This window comes from Culex quinquefasciatus, chromosome 1 (assembly GCF_015732765.1).
Source record: "Culex quinquefasciatus strain JHB chromosome 1, VPISU_Cqui_1.0_pri_paternal, whole genome shotgun sequence".
Lineage (NCBI taxonomy): Eukaryota > Metazoa > Arthropoda > Insecta > Diptera > Culicidae > Culex > Culex quinquefasciatus.
The window spans coordinates 17,018,931-17,040,499 of record NC_051861.1 but is presented as its reverse complement, the minus strand read 5'-3'; the positions used below and the strand labels follow the sequence as shown (position 1 = coordinate 17,040,499).

The 21,569-nt window shown below is 38.5% G+C and overlaps 1 protein-coding gene across 3 annotated transcripts in view; it reads right to left on the bottom strand.

Annotated features, from left to right (window-relative positions):
* Positions 1 to 17,516, bottom strand: part of LOC6042402 — a 45,552-nt gene extending 28,036 nt beyond the window's left edge. The window contains exons 1-2 of one of the 3 annotated variants that reach the window (XM_038267078.1): positions 17,176 to 17,516; positions 10,831 to 11,176 (exon numbers count right to left, since the gene is read on the bottom strand). The gene's annotated coding sequence lies outside the window, so the exon portion shown is untranslated. Of the gene's footprint in view, positions 1 to 10,830; positions 11,205 to 17,175 lie in introns of all 3 variants that reach the window. The other 2 variants (XM_038267079.1, XM_038267077.1) reach the window with 2 other exon arrangements.
* Positions 17,517 to 21,569: the final 4,053 nt, after the last annotated feature.

Sequence of the window (21,569 nt, the reverse complement as noted above, 5' to 3'; positions counted from 1 at the left end):
GATTTGCTATAAAATTTTGACAGCTAGTAACACGCATCTTCCATAATGGCGGCGGATGGTTTCGCTTGTCATTTGTCAATTTACCCCAATTCGCAACCCGGTACAGAAACTGTAAGTGGCAAACAGGGCACGTGCAAGCAGCTGTGTCCGCACCAGATACGGGAATGTATGCTCCTGTTCCTTCCTGCCACCGGAGGTTTCGCTGCACAGCCAACTTCGGTCCGTGTCGACCGGAATGGCACGTTGTTTGTGTTCGACAGAGGAAAGTTTGTTCCTGTCACGACGGCGGAGTCTGCTTGCGGTGGCACTTGTAATTGATCGTAAAATTAAAAATAATTACTTTATAACGAAGAGTCCGGAACGTGGTGGGGCTGGGCAGGTCAGTCAACAAATTTGGAGTACGTTTAGTTGAATTGCTCGTTCGGTTGGATACTTCGTCCGGAATACTAAATAAAAGCCAAAGGTGACAGACATGCGACGTTGCGTGTTCGCACTAACTAAATCTGGCGTCTGGATTTATGCTACCGATATACACCACCAGCATGTGGTGACAAGAATCAGAAGAAAGTGGGTATAGTTTCCACGAGGAAAGTGCCGGGGTTCTGTTAATTAGCAAGCATATAATTAGTGACACTTCAGCGGTTGCCAGTATCGACTTCCGGTGTGATGTCTGACGAGAATCTGACCTCGATCTGAAGGAGACATGATGTTGACATGCACCTGTTTAAGTACATCCCTGTGCATATTTCAGTTACTACTCAAATAAGGAAATACACTTTTGACAGATGACAAAATTGACAGTATCGATATATCTCAAGTCTACTTTGATGATTACGTCCCTTATAGGGAAGCGCGCTTCACGCTTCTCAAACAATAAAAAAAAAACCCGCGTTCCGCTAGCGATGTCTACGTCAAATTTAATTTAATCAAACCACGAACAGCTCGTTGCGGACAATTTCCTACAAATACCGGCACTCATACCCTCCACCTTTAGTAAATACTACTGAGTTCACACTCCAAAAGGAAGGTAGGAAGCTACAACAATTTCCACTTCGCCGAGAATCGTGCGCCCGGGAAGGATCTCCCTCAGCCCAGGGAAGAGGAAAAAACTGGAAAATTACTATCTCTTGTTTGGAATCTATCTCCTCCTTCTTGTGCCGTAACCGTCTGCCATAGGGCCGATATGGTGCCGATTGTCGCCTTGTTCTTTCGCAAAATTTTAGTTGGGTCTATGGCAAAGGTGTCCGATAGGGTGGTTCTGAGAGAACCTTTTTTATCGAAGTGCATTCTTGAACAGCTTACGAGTGGGCGTTTACGTCAACTTAATATTGATCGACATTAAGCTGCTTAGATTCAAGGCACTTTTAAGGTCGATCAAGCACTATCCCCAATTCCTAAAGATTAAGATTAGTTAAAAAAAATAGAAAAACGCCACATCCATTTGGCAAATGGTCGAGAGTAAAAATTGAGGCCCTGTTATCAAATAACAGTATGGTATCTTTGAACAATGAATTTACAAGCACAGCTACGAAGAAATGCGTGTGGGAGCGGCCGTGGCTGACTGGTTACGGTGTTCGCTTTGTAAGCGAATGGTCCTGGGTTCGATTCCCATCTGCTCCCAACGAGAAAGTATAGGAAATATAAATCTTGAAACTCTGAACATGAACGAAAAATCAAAGTCGCTCGAGTCGGGGTTCGATCCCCCGTCCTTTGGATTAGTAAGCAAAAATGCTAACCACTGTGCCTTCGCGACTTGGTGAGCTATGACTGGAATTAGGAATACTGTTACTATCAACTATATATACGCGCTGGGTCCTTGTTCATTTGACAAGGGTTCGGAAGTTCTAAATAACGTTTGAATCCGATTGGTGCAAACGTTCTTCAGGGCGGGGCTTGTCGATAAAGCTGAAGTACCTCGCGCTCGGCTAGCCAGCGTAGAAATGGGTCACCGAAGCTCGGCAGAGCTAACACCTTCCAAATGCCTATGCGAGTTATTTGCATGTATAGAATGTAGATCTAAAAATACATGGAAACAACTCAATTTGTAAGAAGCGGCCGCGTGGTCCCGTTTGGTTGGTTGCACACACACACACACACACACACACACAGCTACGAAGAAATGCGTGTGTTTATTAAATTATTTCAAATAAACTGGGTGCTGTATATCGGCTTCTTATGACCTTTCTTACCTTATCGAAACGTGTTAGTCAGTGTGCATTGCCCTGCTAGTCAAAGGTCCCGGGATCGATTCCCGCTCCCGCTTTTTTTTACCTTCAGGCTTAGGCCATTTTTCTCTCTTTCTCTTGGACCATCACGCTTTTTTCCAAGATCAACCCTAAGTAATCCTAGTTCCCAGCTGGATAACCTCTATATACTTCTGCATTAGTGGGGGGCAATCCATGGCGTCGTCGACGACGTTCGTTTCTTCTCTTTTTGTTACGTTCCCACAGGAAGGAAAATGGTAATCGCGCAGTTGATATTTATCACTGCAGCTCACGCGATTTGATTGATCTGCTACCGGTTAAAAGGGAAAGTGAGCCAGGACCTTTGAAAGTAGGCCCCGCTGGATAACTTGGAAAGTGTATTCCAGGTTGCTTTGCTTACGCGAAACGGTCCAAACGGAGTATGTGACCAGGCTTGCAACGATAAATCGAAAGACAAATTATGGCTAATTGAGTTATTCGGGTTGCGGACACGGTGTGTTCTGGATAATTTGAAAGAGCGAAACCAAATTAATTATTCCAGAGAGAAAAAATGCAGTATTGTCACTCGTGTTCTATCTTGCGGCACTCGGTATCCTTTCAAAACCAAACATTTCACGAGATAACGCACCAGCAACGATTCACAAATAAATTATAGCAACCGCCATTATGGCTACCCTGAGAATAATTCAGCATAACAAAATGCAATCATCCCAGTTGCTCGGGGACTTTGGGGCTGGTTTTTCACATCAACCCGGCGGTGGCGACAAGGATGTGGCCTGCACCAGGACAACGGAACGCCCAAACAATCAAGCCACACATAGTTTATGGCGTACGCTAGCGTGCATCCTCTGGCTGTACTGTACGTACCGACAGGCACATGACTCTGAGACTCTGCGTATAAAGGTGGAGTTGGAGTGGGTTGTGTTAGCAACAGCGCGTGCACGTTATAGTATTCACTGCAGATAAGCGAAGTTGTGAGAATCTCATAAAAAAGTGTTGGTTTAAGAGTCGAGAATTGCATGACACTGCGAAATTGTACGCAGATCCTACTAGAGAATCTCGAAAAGTGCTACAATTTCTCTTTTTTCCCTTGAAAGATTTGTCTTGAATGGATCTTGGACAGGAGTAGAAACCGTATAAATAAAATAAGATTGTAAGACGGGCTTACAATCCTTTTTCTTTCAGATTCCTCTTGGACTTGAAATCCTTTGAAATTTAATGAATAAAGAAACATGTTAGTTGCCTGCCTGTGTGGATTAATCGGACCGCGCACTGGACTCACAATCTAGAGGTCGCCGCTTCGAATCACGCGGCGGACGCACGTGTCATACCATCACACTTACACGAAGAAAAAGAGTTCCCAAAATCGTGAACGAGCGTTCATGAAAATGGGAACCACGAACAAAGTGTTCAAATTTCATGGTACGTTTTTCAAAATCGTACCATGGGATTTGAACACTTTGTTCGAGGTTCTCATTTTCATGAACGCTTGTTCACGATTTTGGGAACTCTTTTTTCTCCGTGTAGGAGACCCGGGAGGCGGAGTCTTGTCGCCAAAAGAGCTTTAAACGCCTGTGGATCCGTTGACGAAACCGCAAGGTTTAAAAGGGGCAACATTAAGGTGAAGCCGTTGATCATTTTCGAAGAAAATTAATCATCACTATAAAATATTCTGTATTAAATTCAATTTAACGAATTTCTGCACCAAAAGGAATCAGCATGTGCCGGTTGTTGCCTTCTTGAAGCCACTGAAAGAATTTTTGATTTAAACCAAATGTGCTTCAAAATTTATATAATTTTGTGGCACAGTCATTGACGTCTTAGTTGGCAATCATTGATTGATGACGATTTCCAGAACTGTTGATTGAGAATTGAGTCCTAAAATTAAGCTTAAATTTGTGATATTATTGTTCACAACGATCAAGCTTATTTTTCTGAGTACAACGACCGCAAAGGATTTAAAATGGATTTTTAATTCAATTTTAAAAAATTAACTTCACGGCATTTCTTGACAGAAAAGGTCATACTTGACAGCTCGTTTCAAGGGGACCATAATTGATTCATCGAAAAAATGCTGTCCTGTCAATATTTTATGCATTAAAATAAAAAAAAGCTATCAGAAATGGTTTTTAATCGTTTTTTTACCTTTGTACATAAAAATTGACATAGGGCTTTAGCTGGGTGATGAATAGAGAGAATGCGTAACGTGATTTTCGAATGATCCCACTTTGTTTACATCTACAAAGTAGGAGGCTGTTCAAGCACAAACATGACTTTTTTCTTACTGGTAAACGAGCTGTTTTATAAACAGTAGTATGTGTTTTATTTTTTCTAGTTTTTTACATTTTTGTTCGAAAATTGTGCGTGTTTTTTAGTTTTGATCGGTTAGAAGAGGTTGCGAGTGTAATTCTGTGATGTCGCAGATAAATTCCCTGGCTGATTTTGGAATCTTCCTGGTCCAGCGAAAAAACATTGCTGATTCTAGCGAAACTGATCCAACAAACAGAGAAGATTTTCACAAAACCAGTAGGTTTTCAATCGGAATCAACCAATAAAGACAGCTTCTGTATAAATAAAACCGCATTGACAAAACTTCCATTCATAATTATAAAAAATGACGATCTCGTCGTCAACTTTCTTAAGATTTCTTGACTTCAATTTCTGGTTCTAAAAGCCACACATTTATTATTCTTGCAAAAAAAAAAACAAGTTTTAATGATCGATAACAATACTCTCTACTTTTGGCGAACAGTAAATTGGTTCCACTTTGACAGTTCAAAATTGAGGCCGTTTTGCGAACCACTATTCAGCAACCAGGGCTTTAATACCCAATTAGTATTACGTGAAAATCCTCGAGACGACAATCTACAATCGTGGCTATGTTCAATGTTCGTTGACAGGCATGCTACGATCACAGACAATTGTCTGTGATATGATGTTCGACGGATAATCATGTACCAGGCTTTAGAGAACCTAATCTAGTACCCCTGTGCCAAGCTAACTCGAGGGGGACATTCGTCTCAGAAAAAAAACAAACAACACGTCCCAATAAATGTCAAATCAGCGCAATATTTCAAACTCAAACGGATCGGCAAACAAAGTTGTTTAATTTAGCGCACTAAACGTCCAATTAATCGCCCATCAGGACACGTTGCACGAAGTGCACGTCCTCCGGGGCCGTCAAAACACGTGTCGGAAAATTATGGATGTGTGTGTGTATGTGGTTAGCATTTTTGCATCAACAAGTGCAATCCGGCGGGACACGTAACCGCACGATTGAATAAAAAAAATGCATAACACTGCCATTGAATCCGGCGTGTGCAGGCTTGCCCGGGAAAAGCCAAACAATCACCTTCATGTGCATAACTAATAGGTGTGTGTGTTCGACATACTAAGGGCTTTCGTCTTTTTTTTTTTTGCTTGAATTTTCCAGAACCGGAAAATGCCGTAATTTCTACAATGCCGATAAACATCGCATTTGTTAGGCTAGTTCTACACACTCTAATGTGTACTACACCCAAATAAGGAAACAAGTTTGGAGCAATTCGTAAAGTTAAAATAGGAGACGAACTCATCCACTGAAACTCAAATCGAGAATCTTTGAGTGTAATTTAATATCTTTACCATAGCAACAACTCTGTATTAGTGGAATTTACACGACGAACGTCAATTTGTGTTACGATTTGGTATCCACCCTCGATGTTAGAGACGTTTTATTTTGGGTGTACAAAGATGGAACAACCCCTTAAATTTATTCCGCCCTAATGCGCCAACCGGAAGCGTCAACCGGAATTGAAACAGCCGCGAAGAAAGAAGCCCACACATTACTGGGTGTGTGATCGCGCCGTATGTGGTGAGGGTGCAGAAATAAATCACAACCGGAAATTTGCCTTGCATGACGCGGAAGTTCTTCGTTACAACCCGTTTATAGTGTGCAGAGAAGAGCTGTTGCAACGACGGCGACTACGCCGTTATGGGTGTTGGCTCTCCCCTTGCAGGCACTGTATTTAGGAGCTTATCCTTAATTTACGGTGGTTACGAACTTCCGGGGGTCGACTGTGGGTCTCCCGGTCAGCGTCGCTTTCTGCAGTTAATGTTATGACCGGTAGCGAGTTGGTGGTAACTGAACGTGCAAAGTGAATAAAGTACTGCAGTAGTGTTTAATTTAGCAATTTATGGTTATCACGATAAAACAGCTTGATTCAATTACGATTTTTTAAGAATCGGCGATAATATAAACGAATCGTCGCTAAGAGAGGTTTTCAAGAGAAACCGCGTCTTTCATCTCTCTTGCAGTATTTGATTAAATCTTGATAATAAGTAATTATCAAATTACGAAAACGGGAAAAATCGACTTTTTCCACTAAAACTGCGATAACTTTTAAATTTCAGCGATGACCTATACCTATATGTTTGGGTACCAAAATTTTTGTAATTGAAAGACGCAACTTTTGGATTCCAGACATGTATAGGTCATCGCTAAAATTTTCAAGTTATCGCAGTTTTAGTGTTTTTTGAAAAGGTCCAATAAACCAAATTTCCAGTTTTTGCTTTTTGGGTGTTTTTAGAACCGCCTTGAGTCAGGGGTATTGAAAAACACCCAAAAAGCAAAAACTGAAAATTTGGTTTATTGGTCCTTTTCAAAAAAACTCCAGATTTGTTCCCGTTTTTGTCGTTTTCCCATTTTTGCGCGTGGCGCGTCAAAAAACCGGGTTTTTATTTGCAAAAACCCGTATCTCAGAGTATTGAAATCATAACTTCACCATTTTTTGATTTATTATGTAAAATTTTCCGAGGAATCAGGTAAAAATATTTTCAGACATAGGCTCTTTGGTCCCAGCATTATAAGTTTTCATACAACCTTGGCAGTGCGTGGCCGAATGGTTACGCTGTCCGCTTTGTAAGCGGATGATTCTGGGTTCGATTCCCATCTACTGCAACCTTCCATCGGATGAGGAAGTAAAATGTCGGTCCCCCGGCCTTGGTTGTTAGGCCGTTAAGTCATTCCAGGTGTAGTAGTTGTCTCCATGCCATAAGTACAAACAACACACCAAACCAAGCCTACTCCGGTGGAATCGCTGGCGGCGGTTGGACTCGCAATCCAAAGGTCGTCAGTTCAAACACTGGAGTGGAAGGTTCCTTGGAGTAAAAAGAGGTTTGGATGCTCTCCCCATTCAAGCCTTCGGACTCCTAGGTTCAAGCAGAAACTTGCAATAGAGACCACAAAAGACCCGGGGGTCGTTGATGATGGTTTGATTTTTTTTTTTGACAACCTTTTCAAATGTTAAGCTAGAGTTTTGAAACTTCTTACTATTTTTACCAAATATCCATTCTAGTCACCTTTCTTTTGCGTCTAAGACAGCTAAAATCGAATGAAATGGCGCGAAAATCGACAAAAATTGGCATTTTTTGGACCACCCTAACACGGCATAGGTCACCCTGATGGCCGAACAAAAAAATATGGGTCTAATTATTGATCCTTGCACTGTAACTTGGATTTGGTCCGCACTTTTCTCTCGCACTTTTGACAACAAAATTTCCAAAAACTAGGCAACTATCAGTTGTTTATTTACATTCCAGTCGCAGTCCACCAAACTGGATATTCGCACTTAAAAATTGCGATTGACAGGTGAGCAACATCGGCTCGCTTTGATCATTTTTTGAGAAAATTAAAATTTCTCAAGCCAGTTTGACAAGTCGCAATAGTGCGATCGATAGCAATAATTTAGTGCGAAGTCCAAATTAGTGAGAATTGCGCAATATTTGGGCCAGAAAAATTTTAGGCCGATCGGAGAGCTTTTTTTGAATCATGCTGTTTTCGTGAGGAATTGCTGTATTAATCTATGTTTTCCAAATTTTTGATATTTTTTTATTTGTTTTAGGAAACTTAATAAAGCATCAATGTATCAAGTTTAAAAAAAATGTTCTTTTGGTTAAAAAAATAGTATACATATTTTCAAACAAAAAGAATTAGTTATCATGGAAATTACTGCCTCAATTTTTCGAGTTAAAAAATCCCTTAATGTGAAGTTTGCTGCTCTTTTCTAAACACATAATTTTAAAAATCAACACTGAAAAGTACCAAATTCCTAAATTCTAGTAATTTTGGCTCCTTTCCTTATTAAGTAAAAAACCCGATTACTAAATAAGGAAAAGAGGCAATATTCCTAGAATAAAGTAATTTGGTACTATTTTTTTTATTTCAGTGAAGAGTAACCTTAGTTTTAAATATTTTTAAATATTGGGCAAGATTTGTTTGGTTTTTTTAATTTGCAAAACTGAACTTCTCGAATATTTTCAAATGTTACAGTTTTTCAAAGATTTTTAACCATCCAAAACTCTAACGCAAAATATGCTTTTTTCAGTCCCATGAAACAACTTTAATTCGAAAATAAACAAAAAAGTATTAATTTTATTTTATAGAGCGATAGGTTGTCCACAAAGGGGAAAATGATTTTTTGTTAAATTTCGATGTACAGAAAACCGAAAAAAAATCGTTCAAAAATCTAGGCTTTGTTATAAGGTCCTATAAACAAATGAGAAATTTTCATACACAGTAAAAAAATAATGTAAATTTGGAAGGTTGAATATAACCTCTTTAATGTTGTAATTTTACCTCAATTTATACTAAAAAAGTGGCATTACACCAGAATAGTGGTAAAATTACACATTTCCAGAGGTAAAATTATACATTTTTTCTGACATAAAAGATGTACTCCTTCCCAGATGTAATATTACCATGATTTTTTTCTGTGTACGGTTTGAAAGGGATAAACTCAATGTTTACATTTGTTTATAGGACCTATTAAAAAAATCGAGAAATGTTGTCAAACTTAATTTTTTCACGAATGATTGTTATAACAGGCAAGTGTTTTGGTGTACAACATCTTTTTCATTAAAATCTGAGGTAATTTTTCAAAAGGAACGGTTGAAAACGGCCAAGGACACGTCCTACTGTAAAGTTGTCTTAAAAACTTTAAAAACGTGGCAATTAATGTCTTTTTTGTTTGCTCAAGAAATTCATATAAACAAAATATAATCAAAAAACTTACCATTCTCATTGTTGAATGCAAAATCATTACTATTTACGACGAAACATTCCGAAAAAATGTTGAATGCCAAATTTTATTATTTCACCCCTCAAACCATCAGACAGAGGCGGGTGGCGGAACCATAATCTGTTTATAAATATGGTCATTAAAGTATGCCAAAGTCAGATCGATTTCGTTCCTTTACACAAAGTTCACGCACTGGTTGTTGGCCCCGATTGGCACCCTCTTCGCTCATACTGGGCGATCTTTGGCGGAGCAGTCCCCAGCAATCGAAATTGGCAATAAAAATTCAATGTCTACAGCGGTATATTTGGGCCAGGTGAGAGCCATTCTTCCGGCGTCGTCACGTTTACTTCCGGTGGGTTTCAACTTTTGAAAGTGGCGTAAAATGCTTTAAAAAATCTGATGTTGAAACATTTACAGAGAAATCTGATTCTTTTGACATCTCTTGGAACAAAATCTTGGCCGCGATTGGCGAATGGATTTCGACCAAAAAAATGCGATTTCGGTATAAATTAATAACAAAAACGAACCATAAACAAGAGCTCAGGAGGATAGTGGAAAATGAAAATATAAATAATACAAGTGGCACTCGTTTTCGTCGTCGGTGTCGGAAAAGCGACTAGGTTGACACTTGGAGACATTTTTGTTGTGTTGGGTCACCGGTGGTTGGGTTTCATTGGTTATTTTTGTACACGATTAAAATTGGCAAAAAATGACGTTTGCTATAAAAACATATGTGTGGTTATAATTTGGTGTAAACATTATTTTAATTTGATTTTTTTTACTAATAATCTAAAAAAGATAACATTTTGTGATGCTCACCTTACTTCCGACATCACAAACCACCCCAAATTCCCATCTCCACGTAACCTACATCCAGGGTTGGTTAAAGGACAGGTTTTATGACAGCGCTCTCTCTCTCTCTCTCTCTCTCTCTCTCTCTCTCTCTCTCTCTCTCTCTCTCTCTCACTCGGGGTGTAACCGGGCACGCGGCGGGTGGCATTACCATCGAGACATTAGAACCATAAAAGTCGTAAAAACAAACATACCGGCCAACCAACGAACGACGGCGTGATTAGAACTCCAATCACCACCTGCCTGCCGTCCTCACAAACTGGGAAAGCTTTGACCGAACGAATTGCTGTACACTGGGTTTAGTCGATGGTCATGTTGGATTGCTCAGTGACGTGGTATGGAAATAAAACAGATGATGTTTTCAGCGGTAATTGAACTAGAAAGTGTCAAACAACCGGGGTTCAAGAATGTCAAGTTCCGAAAGATTTGTTTTACATTTTGTTGATATTTAAATTAGGATTTTTTTTTAATGTTTTGCAGAAATTAACTGAAATAATTTTCTAAGTAGTCAAATAAACGTTAAGGTCAGAATCACATTGCCATACTCCTACTTTTAGAGGCCAATTCGGCAGATTTTATCGGAACCCAGGCCGAGAATTAGCGCTGGTGCGCGCATTTTGGGGCAGTTATTTTTAACCCAAATCACACAATGTGCGGCAGCATTTGTGCGTGTTTGCTGGTTAATAGTAAAATGTTTACCGAAAATATTCACTTACCTCGCGATTCTTTTTGTCGAGAAGTCCTGTTTCCTGGTTACGAGACCTCGGCTCTGCGTTGGCGTTTGTTTAAAAATTAAAGAACCCAGGTCCCTAGAAGCACAGTTATTCTTTGCTTTTCTGTTGTACGTTCCACAAAGGGTAAAGGGCACACAAGTTTCATCAAAAATTTAAATTTACAGCAAACACTGGATCTTCGATCGGCCGCTAGTCGAAACTCTTCCGTTTCTTCTTCTTCCTGGCACTATTTTTGTTTACCACCAACACAAAAAAAAACGCACACACACACACCTAAACTCGTATGATTGCTTCCGATTGTTACTGTCTTATCCGACTGTCGCGGTGTCTGCAACGAAAACAATGTTTGATCGCAGCTATCCAAGCAAGTTGGCAGTGATGAGAGAGAGAGAGCGAGTTTTCCGAATTATGCTCAGCGCTTTTCTTCCCGCATGGTACACTCTCGCACCGCAGCCGCAGAGTTTTGGGTAGAGCGGAGAGAGTTGCGGGTGGTGGGTGGTGGGATGTTGGTGCTTGCTAGCGGAGTATGACCAATATTTTGAAAAAAAGGTGAAAGGAAATTAAAACTACAAATTTCAATATTTCTCATCTAAAGACGAGCTTTCTAGAGTTTCTAGATCATGATATAAGAGTTGCGATTTAATTACATTTTGTCATATCTTTATTGATTAGTTAAATTTTATAAATTCTGTCTATCAGGAAATGGGACTGATCTTTTCCCTCAAGAAACTGTGCGGCCAGAACAAGTTCACTGACCCTTTTCCTTCTGTTTGTGTTCTGAGAGTACAAATCTGGAGTTTTTTTGCCTTCCTCACTGAGGTAAGGCTATAATCCTGCTCTGAAAATGAACTTTTGATTAAAAGCTCCTAGACCCACCTTCATGTATACATATCGACTCAGAATCGAAAACTGAACAAATGTCTGTGTGTGTGTATGTGTGTGTGTATGTGTGTGTGTATGTGTGTGTGCATGTGTGTGTGTATGTGTGTGTGTATGTGTGTGTATGTATGTATGTATGTGACCAAAATTCTCACTGAGTTTTCTCAGCACTGGCTGAACCGATTTTGACCAAACCAGTTGCATTCGACTTGGTTTAGGGTCCCATACATCGCTATTGAATTGTTTGAAGTTTCGATAAGTAGTTCAAAAGTTATGTATAAAAATGTGTTTTCATAAATATCCGGATCTCAATTATATGCATGTAAACGATGTCCGGATCCATCATCCGACCCATCGTTGGTTAGCTAATTGAAAGGGCTTTCCAATGAGTCCAAAACATTGATGATCTGGCAACCCTGTCTCGAGTTATTACCACATAAGTGATATTTATGTACTTTTTTGAAGCCGGATCTCACTTAAATGTATGTAAACTATGTCCGGATCCATCATCCGACCCATCGTTGGTTAGGTAATTAAAAGGGCTTTCCAATGAGTCAAAAACATTGAAGATCTGGCAACCCTGTCTCGAGTTATTACCACATAAGTGATATTTATGTACTTTTTTGAAGCCGGATCTCACTTAAATGTGTGTAAACGATGTCCTGATCCATCATCCGACCCATCGTTGGTTAGATAATTGAAAGGCCTTTCCAATGAGTACAAAACATTGAAAATCTGGCAACCCTGCCTCGAGTTATTACCACATAAGTGATATTTATGTACTTTTTTGAAGCCGGATCTCACTTAAATGTATGTAAACTATGTCCGGATCCATCATCCGACCCATCGTTGGTTAGGTAATTGAAAGGGCTTTCCAATGAGTCAAAAACATTGAAGATCTGGCAACCCTGTCTCGTGTTATTACCACTTCAGTGAAATTTATGTACTTTTTGAAGCCGGATCTCACTTAAATGTATGTAAACGATGTCCGGATCCATCATCCGACCCATCGTTGGTTAGGCTATTGAAAGGGCTTTTAAAAGAGTCCAAAACATTGAAGATCTGGCAACCCTGTCTCAAGTTATTACCACATAAGTTATATCTGTGTTCTTTTTTTCTGGATCTAAAAAAATGCTGAAATGTGTGTCAAAACCACTCATATTACCCATTTTTGGTAAAAAGTGAGGAAGGCATCAACCACATAGGTGGATTAAGTTAGTTTTTTTTTTGAAAAGGTCCAATAAACCAAATTTTCAGTTTTTGCTTTTTGGGTGTTTTTGAAACCGCCTTGAGTCAGGGGTATTAAAAAACACCCAAAAAGCAAAAACTTAAAATTTGGTTTATTGGACCATTTCAAAAAAAAAACTCCTGAAATATGTGTGTGTTTACGTACATGTAACGTACAGTGGAAAAACTAGATATCATAAACTGTAATAGAAACAACACGAAAACAGTACAGTACAGAAATTTCTGACTAGAATCATCATCTTGTGTGTAAAGTTTACCGTAAACTATCGGTTTTCAGTTCAAAACCGTAATTTCCATACTGCACGGAGAGACTGTGCCCAGAAATTTTAACAATTTAAATTGTTGATTTTACTTTCGGAAATTTTAACAAAAACGTACTTGTCACTGCCAATTTTCAGTTAAATTAACCCAAATTCAGTATACTATATTAAAATGCTAAAGGCAAAAAGCTAACAGATTTCCCGAACTCCAATGAACGTGCTCAGGATTCGAACGAGAGCGGTCGATTTGTTGAGTTTGCGTTGTTAATTATGAAATGAGAGGATGTGAAAGGTGCAAATTACACTATTTGGCTAATGTTGAAGTGGCAAATCAAAGTGTTGCAACTGAGGAGGTGGAATTGGTGAGTAGGTTTGTTGATGATTTCTTTGCAGGTGATAAACGATGAAGAGCAACAGGACGACCTTCGCCATGAGGACCTCTAATGCGAGTGAGTTGAACACGTTATAAGAATGTTTGATGGAGAAGGCAGTAGAAGGGAGATGCGAACCAACTCTTAACGGATAGAGCAGCCCGGGTAAATTTAACAAAATGTTGGTTAATCCAAGTAAAAAAAAACGACTGCTTACGACGGATAAAATCTTAATGATCCATTATTTTTTTCAGAATCATCAATTATAAAATACATAGAAATGCGTACACTTGACAACATTAAAAATAGAGATGAAGTAAAATATCGAAAAATAAAAATATATAAAATATATAAAAGAAGATAATTATTATCTTGAAAGTTTTGTTGCAATACGACTGCTCAATAAACTGGTAAGTTAAACTCAGAATATTTTTTTCAGGAATCTGAGTACGTTCAATAAATTGAATCAAATGCAGTGAAAGTGTGTTGCCAAAAGTAATTGTTAAATTAATGCAAGCTTGGTAAGTAGCATTATTGATATTTCTTCTTTCCTCATTTATTTACATTTATTTACGTTCCTTTTTTCAGTTTATAGTCGAAATTAAGAATTTTGTACTAAATTACTAATAAATTTCACATGTCTATTTGCAGCAAAAGGTTCACTTTGGTGAAAATTCTGTGTCCCACCACAAGAAAAATAACTAAACCTGAGACCGTTGTAGATGATGATGACTTATCGGATGATTTCACAGTGATGGTAAGTAAATACAACACTTAATTTTATACAACATAATAAAAATATAAGCTTAAAACCTGGTGAAAATTTTGCTCGGTTTCTATTTCTAAGGAATTCACGAGAAAATTGTAATATGCTTTTTTTTTTTTTAGATTAATTCAACGAAATTTTTTAAAATATTAGTCAAACTTTACATGTTTTATAACAACAGTTAAAAAAAGTTTTGTTTTGATGCTTTTTAACAGTAATTAAACAACTTAATGCAAAAAAAACAACAAGGTAGTACAAAACGTTAAATTTTTAGGCAGAATAAATGCGAAAATAAAAACACTCAGCATTAATTTGGCATTATTACAAAATTTACTGCAAATTAAAAAAAAAATATTGCTAACAACAGCTAATTATTGACTACATGTACGAGTATTTTTCTATATTCAAGTAAGACATTAGTTAAAATATAGCTAGAAATTCGACACAGCCTGTATCGTTAGATAATTAAAGAAAATATATATCAACACTTACATAAATTATGTCTAAATAAGAAATGTTTTGTTATAAACCACTAATAATTTGATGCATGCAAAAATATTTCGGATGAAACAACGAAAACAAATGTTGAAAAATAGTTGAAAAATATGTCCTAGCCGGCTTTTAACAGAATTTTCCACAATATTTCAGCTGAAAACAAGAAATTTTTAGTTAATTTTCTGAAAAAAATATTCCAGCAGTCGAATGCTAGATTTTTGTTCGGCCATTTAACCAACAAAAATGGCAATTCCAACTATTTTTTTAATTAATTTTAGTTACAGGTGGTCAGCAATTTCGGGTTAACAAAATCAACAATCCATTGTTGAAAAAAAGCTGTGTAAAAAATTAACCCATACTTTTAGTTAAATTAACCAAGATTTTCTTAGATTTGCCCCGGCCGGTCTCTCCGTGTGCTTGGGATTTTTCAGTTCCATGCTCTAATTCTTTCATTTTCAAAATCAATTAAACTTTGTTTTTAAAGAAAATGATGTAGATTATTACTGATAAGCAGCAATTCATTTTGCAGTGCTGCGATTATGTAACAAATCGAAATTGTCCGAAAATGTTTAGAAAAAAGTTAAACAAGTTTTTTACTTCATTTTCAGATGAAAAATCTAATTTTATTAGTTAATTAGTTTAGAATTCCATTTTTTATTTATATTATATCCCCTTGAAAGAGGATCTAGAAAAGTGACTTTTTAAAAGATCAAATCAAAAAATCAAACCATCCACATTAACGACCCCCGGGTCTTTTGTGGTCTCTATTGCAAGTTTCTGCTCGAACCTAGGAGTCCGAAGGCTTGAATGGGGAGAGCACCCAAACCTCTTTTACTCCAAGGAACCTTCCACCCCAGTGTTTGAACTGACGACCTTTGGATTGTGAGTCCAACCGCCGCCAGCGATTCCACCGGAGTAGGCTTGGTTTGGTGTGTTGTTTGTACATATAGCATGGAGACGACTCCTACACCTGTAATGACTTAACGGCCTAACAACCAAGGCCGGGCCGACATTTTACTTCCTCATCCGATGGAAGGTTGCAGCAGATGGGAATCGAACCCAGAATCATCCGCTTACAAAGCGGACAGCGTAACCATTCGGCCACGCACTGCCTTTGTAAAAGATTAGCTTGACCAAATCCAAAAATATTTTTTTTTGAAAATATCAGAAAACTTAAATTTAATTCTAAATCAGAATAACGTTATGATTCCAAATCCGGACACTTAGAAGCATGTAATATTTGTTATAGCTAGCAAAATATCACGTAACAAGTTGAAAATGTATGAATATCATATCATCATATACCAGCGATGGAAGAATTATCATCAAAAGAATTTTTGAACGTTCATCAAGAGAAAAAAATCCTCAGGAAACATGGCTCTCCTCTCTCACGCACGAAAGATCGGTAAAAGGAATCTAAAAAAATCATCATCTTGATTATCCGGCGAAAATTCTTTTTCACTACTATACTTGCAGGTGTAACGTCACACGTCGAAAAATGACCTGTCACCGTTTGTAGATGGGCAATGTGTGTAAACAAAGCAAAATAAATAATTGTATAATTGTGTTGACAAGGAAATACACAAAAAATCATCATCAGATTGATTTTCTTGGAGAACTTTGGAAGCGGAATTTTCTTTCACGTGATTTGCCTTCTCGCTCTTTCGCGGGTGAAGAAAGCTCGCAAGCGAAATAGATTTTGGCGATTATTCCACCCTCGGAAATAATCGCGTAATAAAACAGTCGATGTTAAGAGAAATTAAAATAACTTGTTCTGTGTTGAATCCCGGACACTGCTAAAAGCTGAATCGCACAAATTTGGCGTCGGTATCACGTGATTTCACGAAATATATAAATTTCACAGCAATTACCATTTTTTTAATTCTACCTTTTTTGACACGAAAACATTTTTTTTAACAGCAGACACCTTGTATTGTAGAGCAGCCATTCTCAACCTTCTTCTACGCTGGTACCCCCTGCCATGTAAATCAAGTAGGCCCGGTACCCCCGTTGAGAATCGCTGTTGTAGAGTATAAAATTGGTCACATTCTCTTCGGCGAGCCCAACACACAACAACAAAATTCTATTCCACTTCTGCCTGACGACGGCGACGTCGGTCAAAACCCGGAGCAAAATACAACACTTTTGCCGAGACTCTCCTCCCAGTCCGCTCCCAGCTCTTCTTTCAGACTACCACCACCACCACCACCAACCCCACCCACAAACCTCCCACACTTGACTTGTTCTTCGTGTTCCCCTCCTATTCTTCTCTTTTGTCGGATCGAATTTTCCTTGAGTTTTTCCTTACTGTCAAGCCGAGCCGAGCCGATGCTGCTGCTTCTGCTGCAGTGACCCTGGACCCGCAACTGGCCGCGGTCTTACCGATGGATTCCGGATATCTGGACACCGTAGCTTGATCCCTGGGAAAATTGACACTTTTTGGCCACTTTGTACAAACGAACCCGCTTCTGGTTCTCGTGACGAGGCAAGAGGTGGCACAACGACGGTACGGGGCACCAGAGGACACTTGACTTGGGGCCACACGGACCACACGCACGCACGCCTGTCCACACCGTAGTTGGTGGAGAGTGAATAACCGCGACCGAGCCGTGCCAACTGTACCGAAAGACTGACGATGGAACATCGGAACATATTGAAGTCTCGGTTGCGGCGGCCGACGGTTCTCTTGCTCTCACTCCCTGGTCGGGATGTCCTCCTGCGGCGTGAGGACGTTGTGTGGGTGATCTCCGTGTGTGTGTGTGTGTGTAGGAGAGAGTGTTGGCGGAAAACCCGACGCCGCCGACCAACGCGGATCCCAACGGTGATTGTTATCTACACCTGGCCTGGTGCGGATGGACGTTCAAGAGAGTGTGAGAGAGAGAGAGCGGGAAATGCGAGAGAGATTGTTTTGAGTTTTTCCGAGTTTTCCAACTGCCGCCGGGGCAGTGTTGCCAGAACTTCAAATTTTCAAAGAATTGTTTTCGATAAGATCAAAAAATTTCACGAATGATTCATGTTTTAACATTGAAAATCGGATCACTATATATAGTATAGGGGAAATATGCCCATTTTAATCACCCTAAGCCGCTCGACCAATTGGGTACTAAAGCCCTATGTCAATTTTTATCTACAACGTTCTGATCATTTTTTTTCATTTTAATGCAAAAAAAAAATAATGACAAGACAACATTTTTTCGATGGATCAACTATGGTCCCCTTGGAACGAGCTGTCAAGTAGGACCTTTTCTGTCAAGAAGGATCGCGAGGTTAATTTTTCAAAATTGATTTAAAAATCCATGTTAAACTCTTTGTGGTCGTACAAAGGGTCATTGTACTCAGAAAAATAAGCTTTATCGCTGTAAACAATAATATCAGCAATCTAAGCTTCATTTTAGGACCCAATTCTCATCACTTTTGCAGGTTTCCGCTGTAAAATCAACGTTTTTAGATACAGTAGATTACAGATTTAGTATACATCAGCAATGGAGAGTTGCTTGTTCACTTTTATTTGAGCTATTTCTTACTTTGCAACAGTCAAAAACTCTTTATGAAAGCTGCTGAGATATCGACATTAGAAATTGGAGGTTTGCTTGGGTGAGACTTAAAGAACTACAATTTTAATTTTCCTGCTTTTTTTTTCTTTAGGCCGCTGTATCTCAGCAACCGGAGTTCCAATCTTCAATGTCTCTTGGACAATTTTATAGTAAACAAGCCTTACCCGACAGACTTCGTTCTGCCTTTTTTCGTTTGTTGACGTTTTTCTATTTTGATTATGCAGCCTCCTGTGACCAAAACTTGATTTTACGCAGCTTTTTTCCATACAATTTGCCGATGCTCCGGAATCGGTTCCAGAGTGGCCAAAGTTTCAACGTATTAGCGTAAAAACCTTCCTTGGGCTTATACGAACCCTACGCAACAAAGAGCGCTCCGATCCGACTTTCCGTTATCAACTGATTCGCGTTCGGACAAAACCGTCGAAATTTTATATATATATATATATATAGATTCGAGCTTTTCAAAAACAATAAAATGGTCACTACACTCAATCCCCGATGGTTTGACACCAACTGTTGTCACTTCTAAGTTTGACACCCCTTTTACACGGAGTTCACACACACTACCAAACGCTTGTTTTGATAGTGTGCGTGAGCGCCATGTAAAAAGTGACAGTTCGTCACTTTTTGGTTTGACTTTGACCAACCAACAGGGTACAAACAAAAACAGTGTCAAACGAAAAAGTGACCAACCACCGGGGGTTGAGTGTATTTTTAAAAATCGAAAAACTGAAAATATTTCGCTAAAATCAAACTTTCGGTGGCTATATCTTGAAAACGCCCTTTATCAAAAAATCTGTAAAGCACTTTTCGGTTGCAAATTCAATTTTACATTTAAAATTCAGGTCAAAATTTGTTTATGTATGATATTTAGATTTTTTTTCCAAAAATCACATTTTTTCCAAAAAAAAAACAATCAAAAAAAGTTGCGGGTTTTTTTTCTTCTAAAACATAATATCGCGGGCGTTAATAATTAGAGTTCACGCGCGCTGATATGACCGCAGAAGAATGGCCGCATGACAGCCGCAGAACAAATTTTTGGCTGTTGTTAGTGCGTCCATCCCGGGAATTCCCGGGATTTTTCCAAAACCGGGAATTCCCGAATCCCGGGATTTTTTATATTTTGTCCCGGGAATTCCCGAAATTGAAAACATATCAAATTTTGATCTAGAAATTCAGATTTGGTTGTAGAAATGAGTAATCGATAAGCATGTTAAAACATTAAAATTTGTATTCGGCTATAACAGCATTAATTTGGCAGGGAAAATTGTTCAAATTTTTGTTTACAGATCCTCAAAATGCTATGCGGCTTAGATATTTTCTACTAAATTTTATTTATTAAAAAAAGATTTTACTTTTTCATCATAAACCGGAATCTGGAGCAAATCAGGACAAAAGTAACGAATTAAGACAGCAGTTTAAGCTAATTTGTTTTTGAATAATGTTCTGGTTGTTTTGATTGATTTCAATTACAACAGGAACAGATCAAAACAATTAGTACACCGATTTCCAAATTTATTGCTCTAAAATCTCCTGAGTGAATAATTTGAATAGACTGCTGTCCCAATTATCCTCAGTTGGTAGTTGGTTGGTAGTGACTTAAAGATAATTTTTAAAATTTGTTTTTAAATATAAAACATAAAATTCTGAACTTATCCAAAGTGTTACGTTGCTTGGTATAATTTTATTTCTTGTTTTTTTTTTTAAACTTTTTCAATGAAATTATATAAGCTTTTGTATTATATAAATGTTATATTATATAAATAAAAAATAAAATAAATATATTCAGAATTCAAGCACATCGAAGAACACATTTTTATGTGTTTTAAACTATCTAAAGACTGCTGTCCTTGTTCAAATTGAAGTGTAGCTTATCACCATTTACAGTTTTGAGCTAATTCTATGATTTAAGCTAGAAAAACGTAACAAACATAATGAAAATATAGATTTTATGACTGCTGCAAAAATTTCCCGGGATCCCGGGAATTCCCGGGATTCAAAAAATATTTTTCCCGTTTCCCGGGAAATTCAAAACCCGGGAAAATTGGACGCCCTAGCTGTTGTCAAAGGTAGCCTTGAGTTTTCTGCTGACTTTTTGGAAAATATTCAAAACAAATCAGGTTGACAGCCAAATCAACGTAGAATTTCAGTTCAACCTGCTGATTTTTACACAGCGGTAGTTCGGCGACTGTAACCTCCTGTCAGTCACAGCGAAGGAGAAAAGTGATTTTATGTCGCAATAAGCAATATAAAAAAAATCTGGAAAATAAAAAAATACGTATTTTGGGAAATTGAGTTTTTGAGAAAAAAAAGTTTATTCAAAAATTGGCATTTTTTCCCGTGTACTAATTTTTTCTCAATAGTCCTCAACAATACCGTAAAACGGGGTGACTTCGATAGCCGGGGTGACTTTGATAGGTTTGAGATTTTTCCGCAAAATGAAGAGTACAAATTAAATACGTACGGAATGGTTTAGAATCAAACTGACCATGGTAGAGAAGTACTCAAAGTACCTCAAGAAGAACTTTTCATAACATTTTGAAAGGTTTAAAAAGTTAGTTAACTATTATTAAGAAAATGTTGATGAAAGGCATTATTTTAAACTCCTCAAAGTGTCGTGATTTTTTCAATGACCATAATTTTGCATCGGAAAATGCATTGTTGGAATTCGAGCGAGAAGAAGGAAAGCATTTCTCGCTCGCGAACGAGGGAGAGAACTTGTAGGTTCTTTTCTCTTCTCGCTCGCGCTCGCATTTTCGTTCGCGTTCTCGCTCTCGCCGCGAGCGCTCGCGAGCGCCTCGTGCTAGCCGTTCGTCCCAAGCTAGCAATTGGTTTATCAGGCTTATGAATACGAACCAGGCGATGGTATAGAGCTGTAACTTCAATCGCTGTGTTGTTTTTTGTTCGTTTCTAACACGTTCAACTTCTCGCGAACGGGCAATTCTGGCTCGCGAGAAAGCCCGTTCGCGAGCGGAGGAGAGCACGGGCAATCGGTGAGTTTCTCTCGGCAGCTCGAGACTCGCGGCGAGAACTCGAGAGAGAGAAAATTTTCTCGCGAGAGCGCGATAATACCAACACTGGGAAAATGGAATACATTTTCGGATTCTTTGGACAATTTTCCACTAGGAGAAACTAATTTTGGAAATAT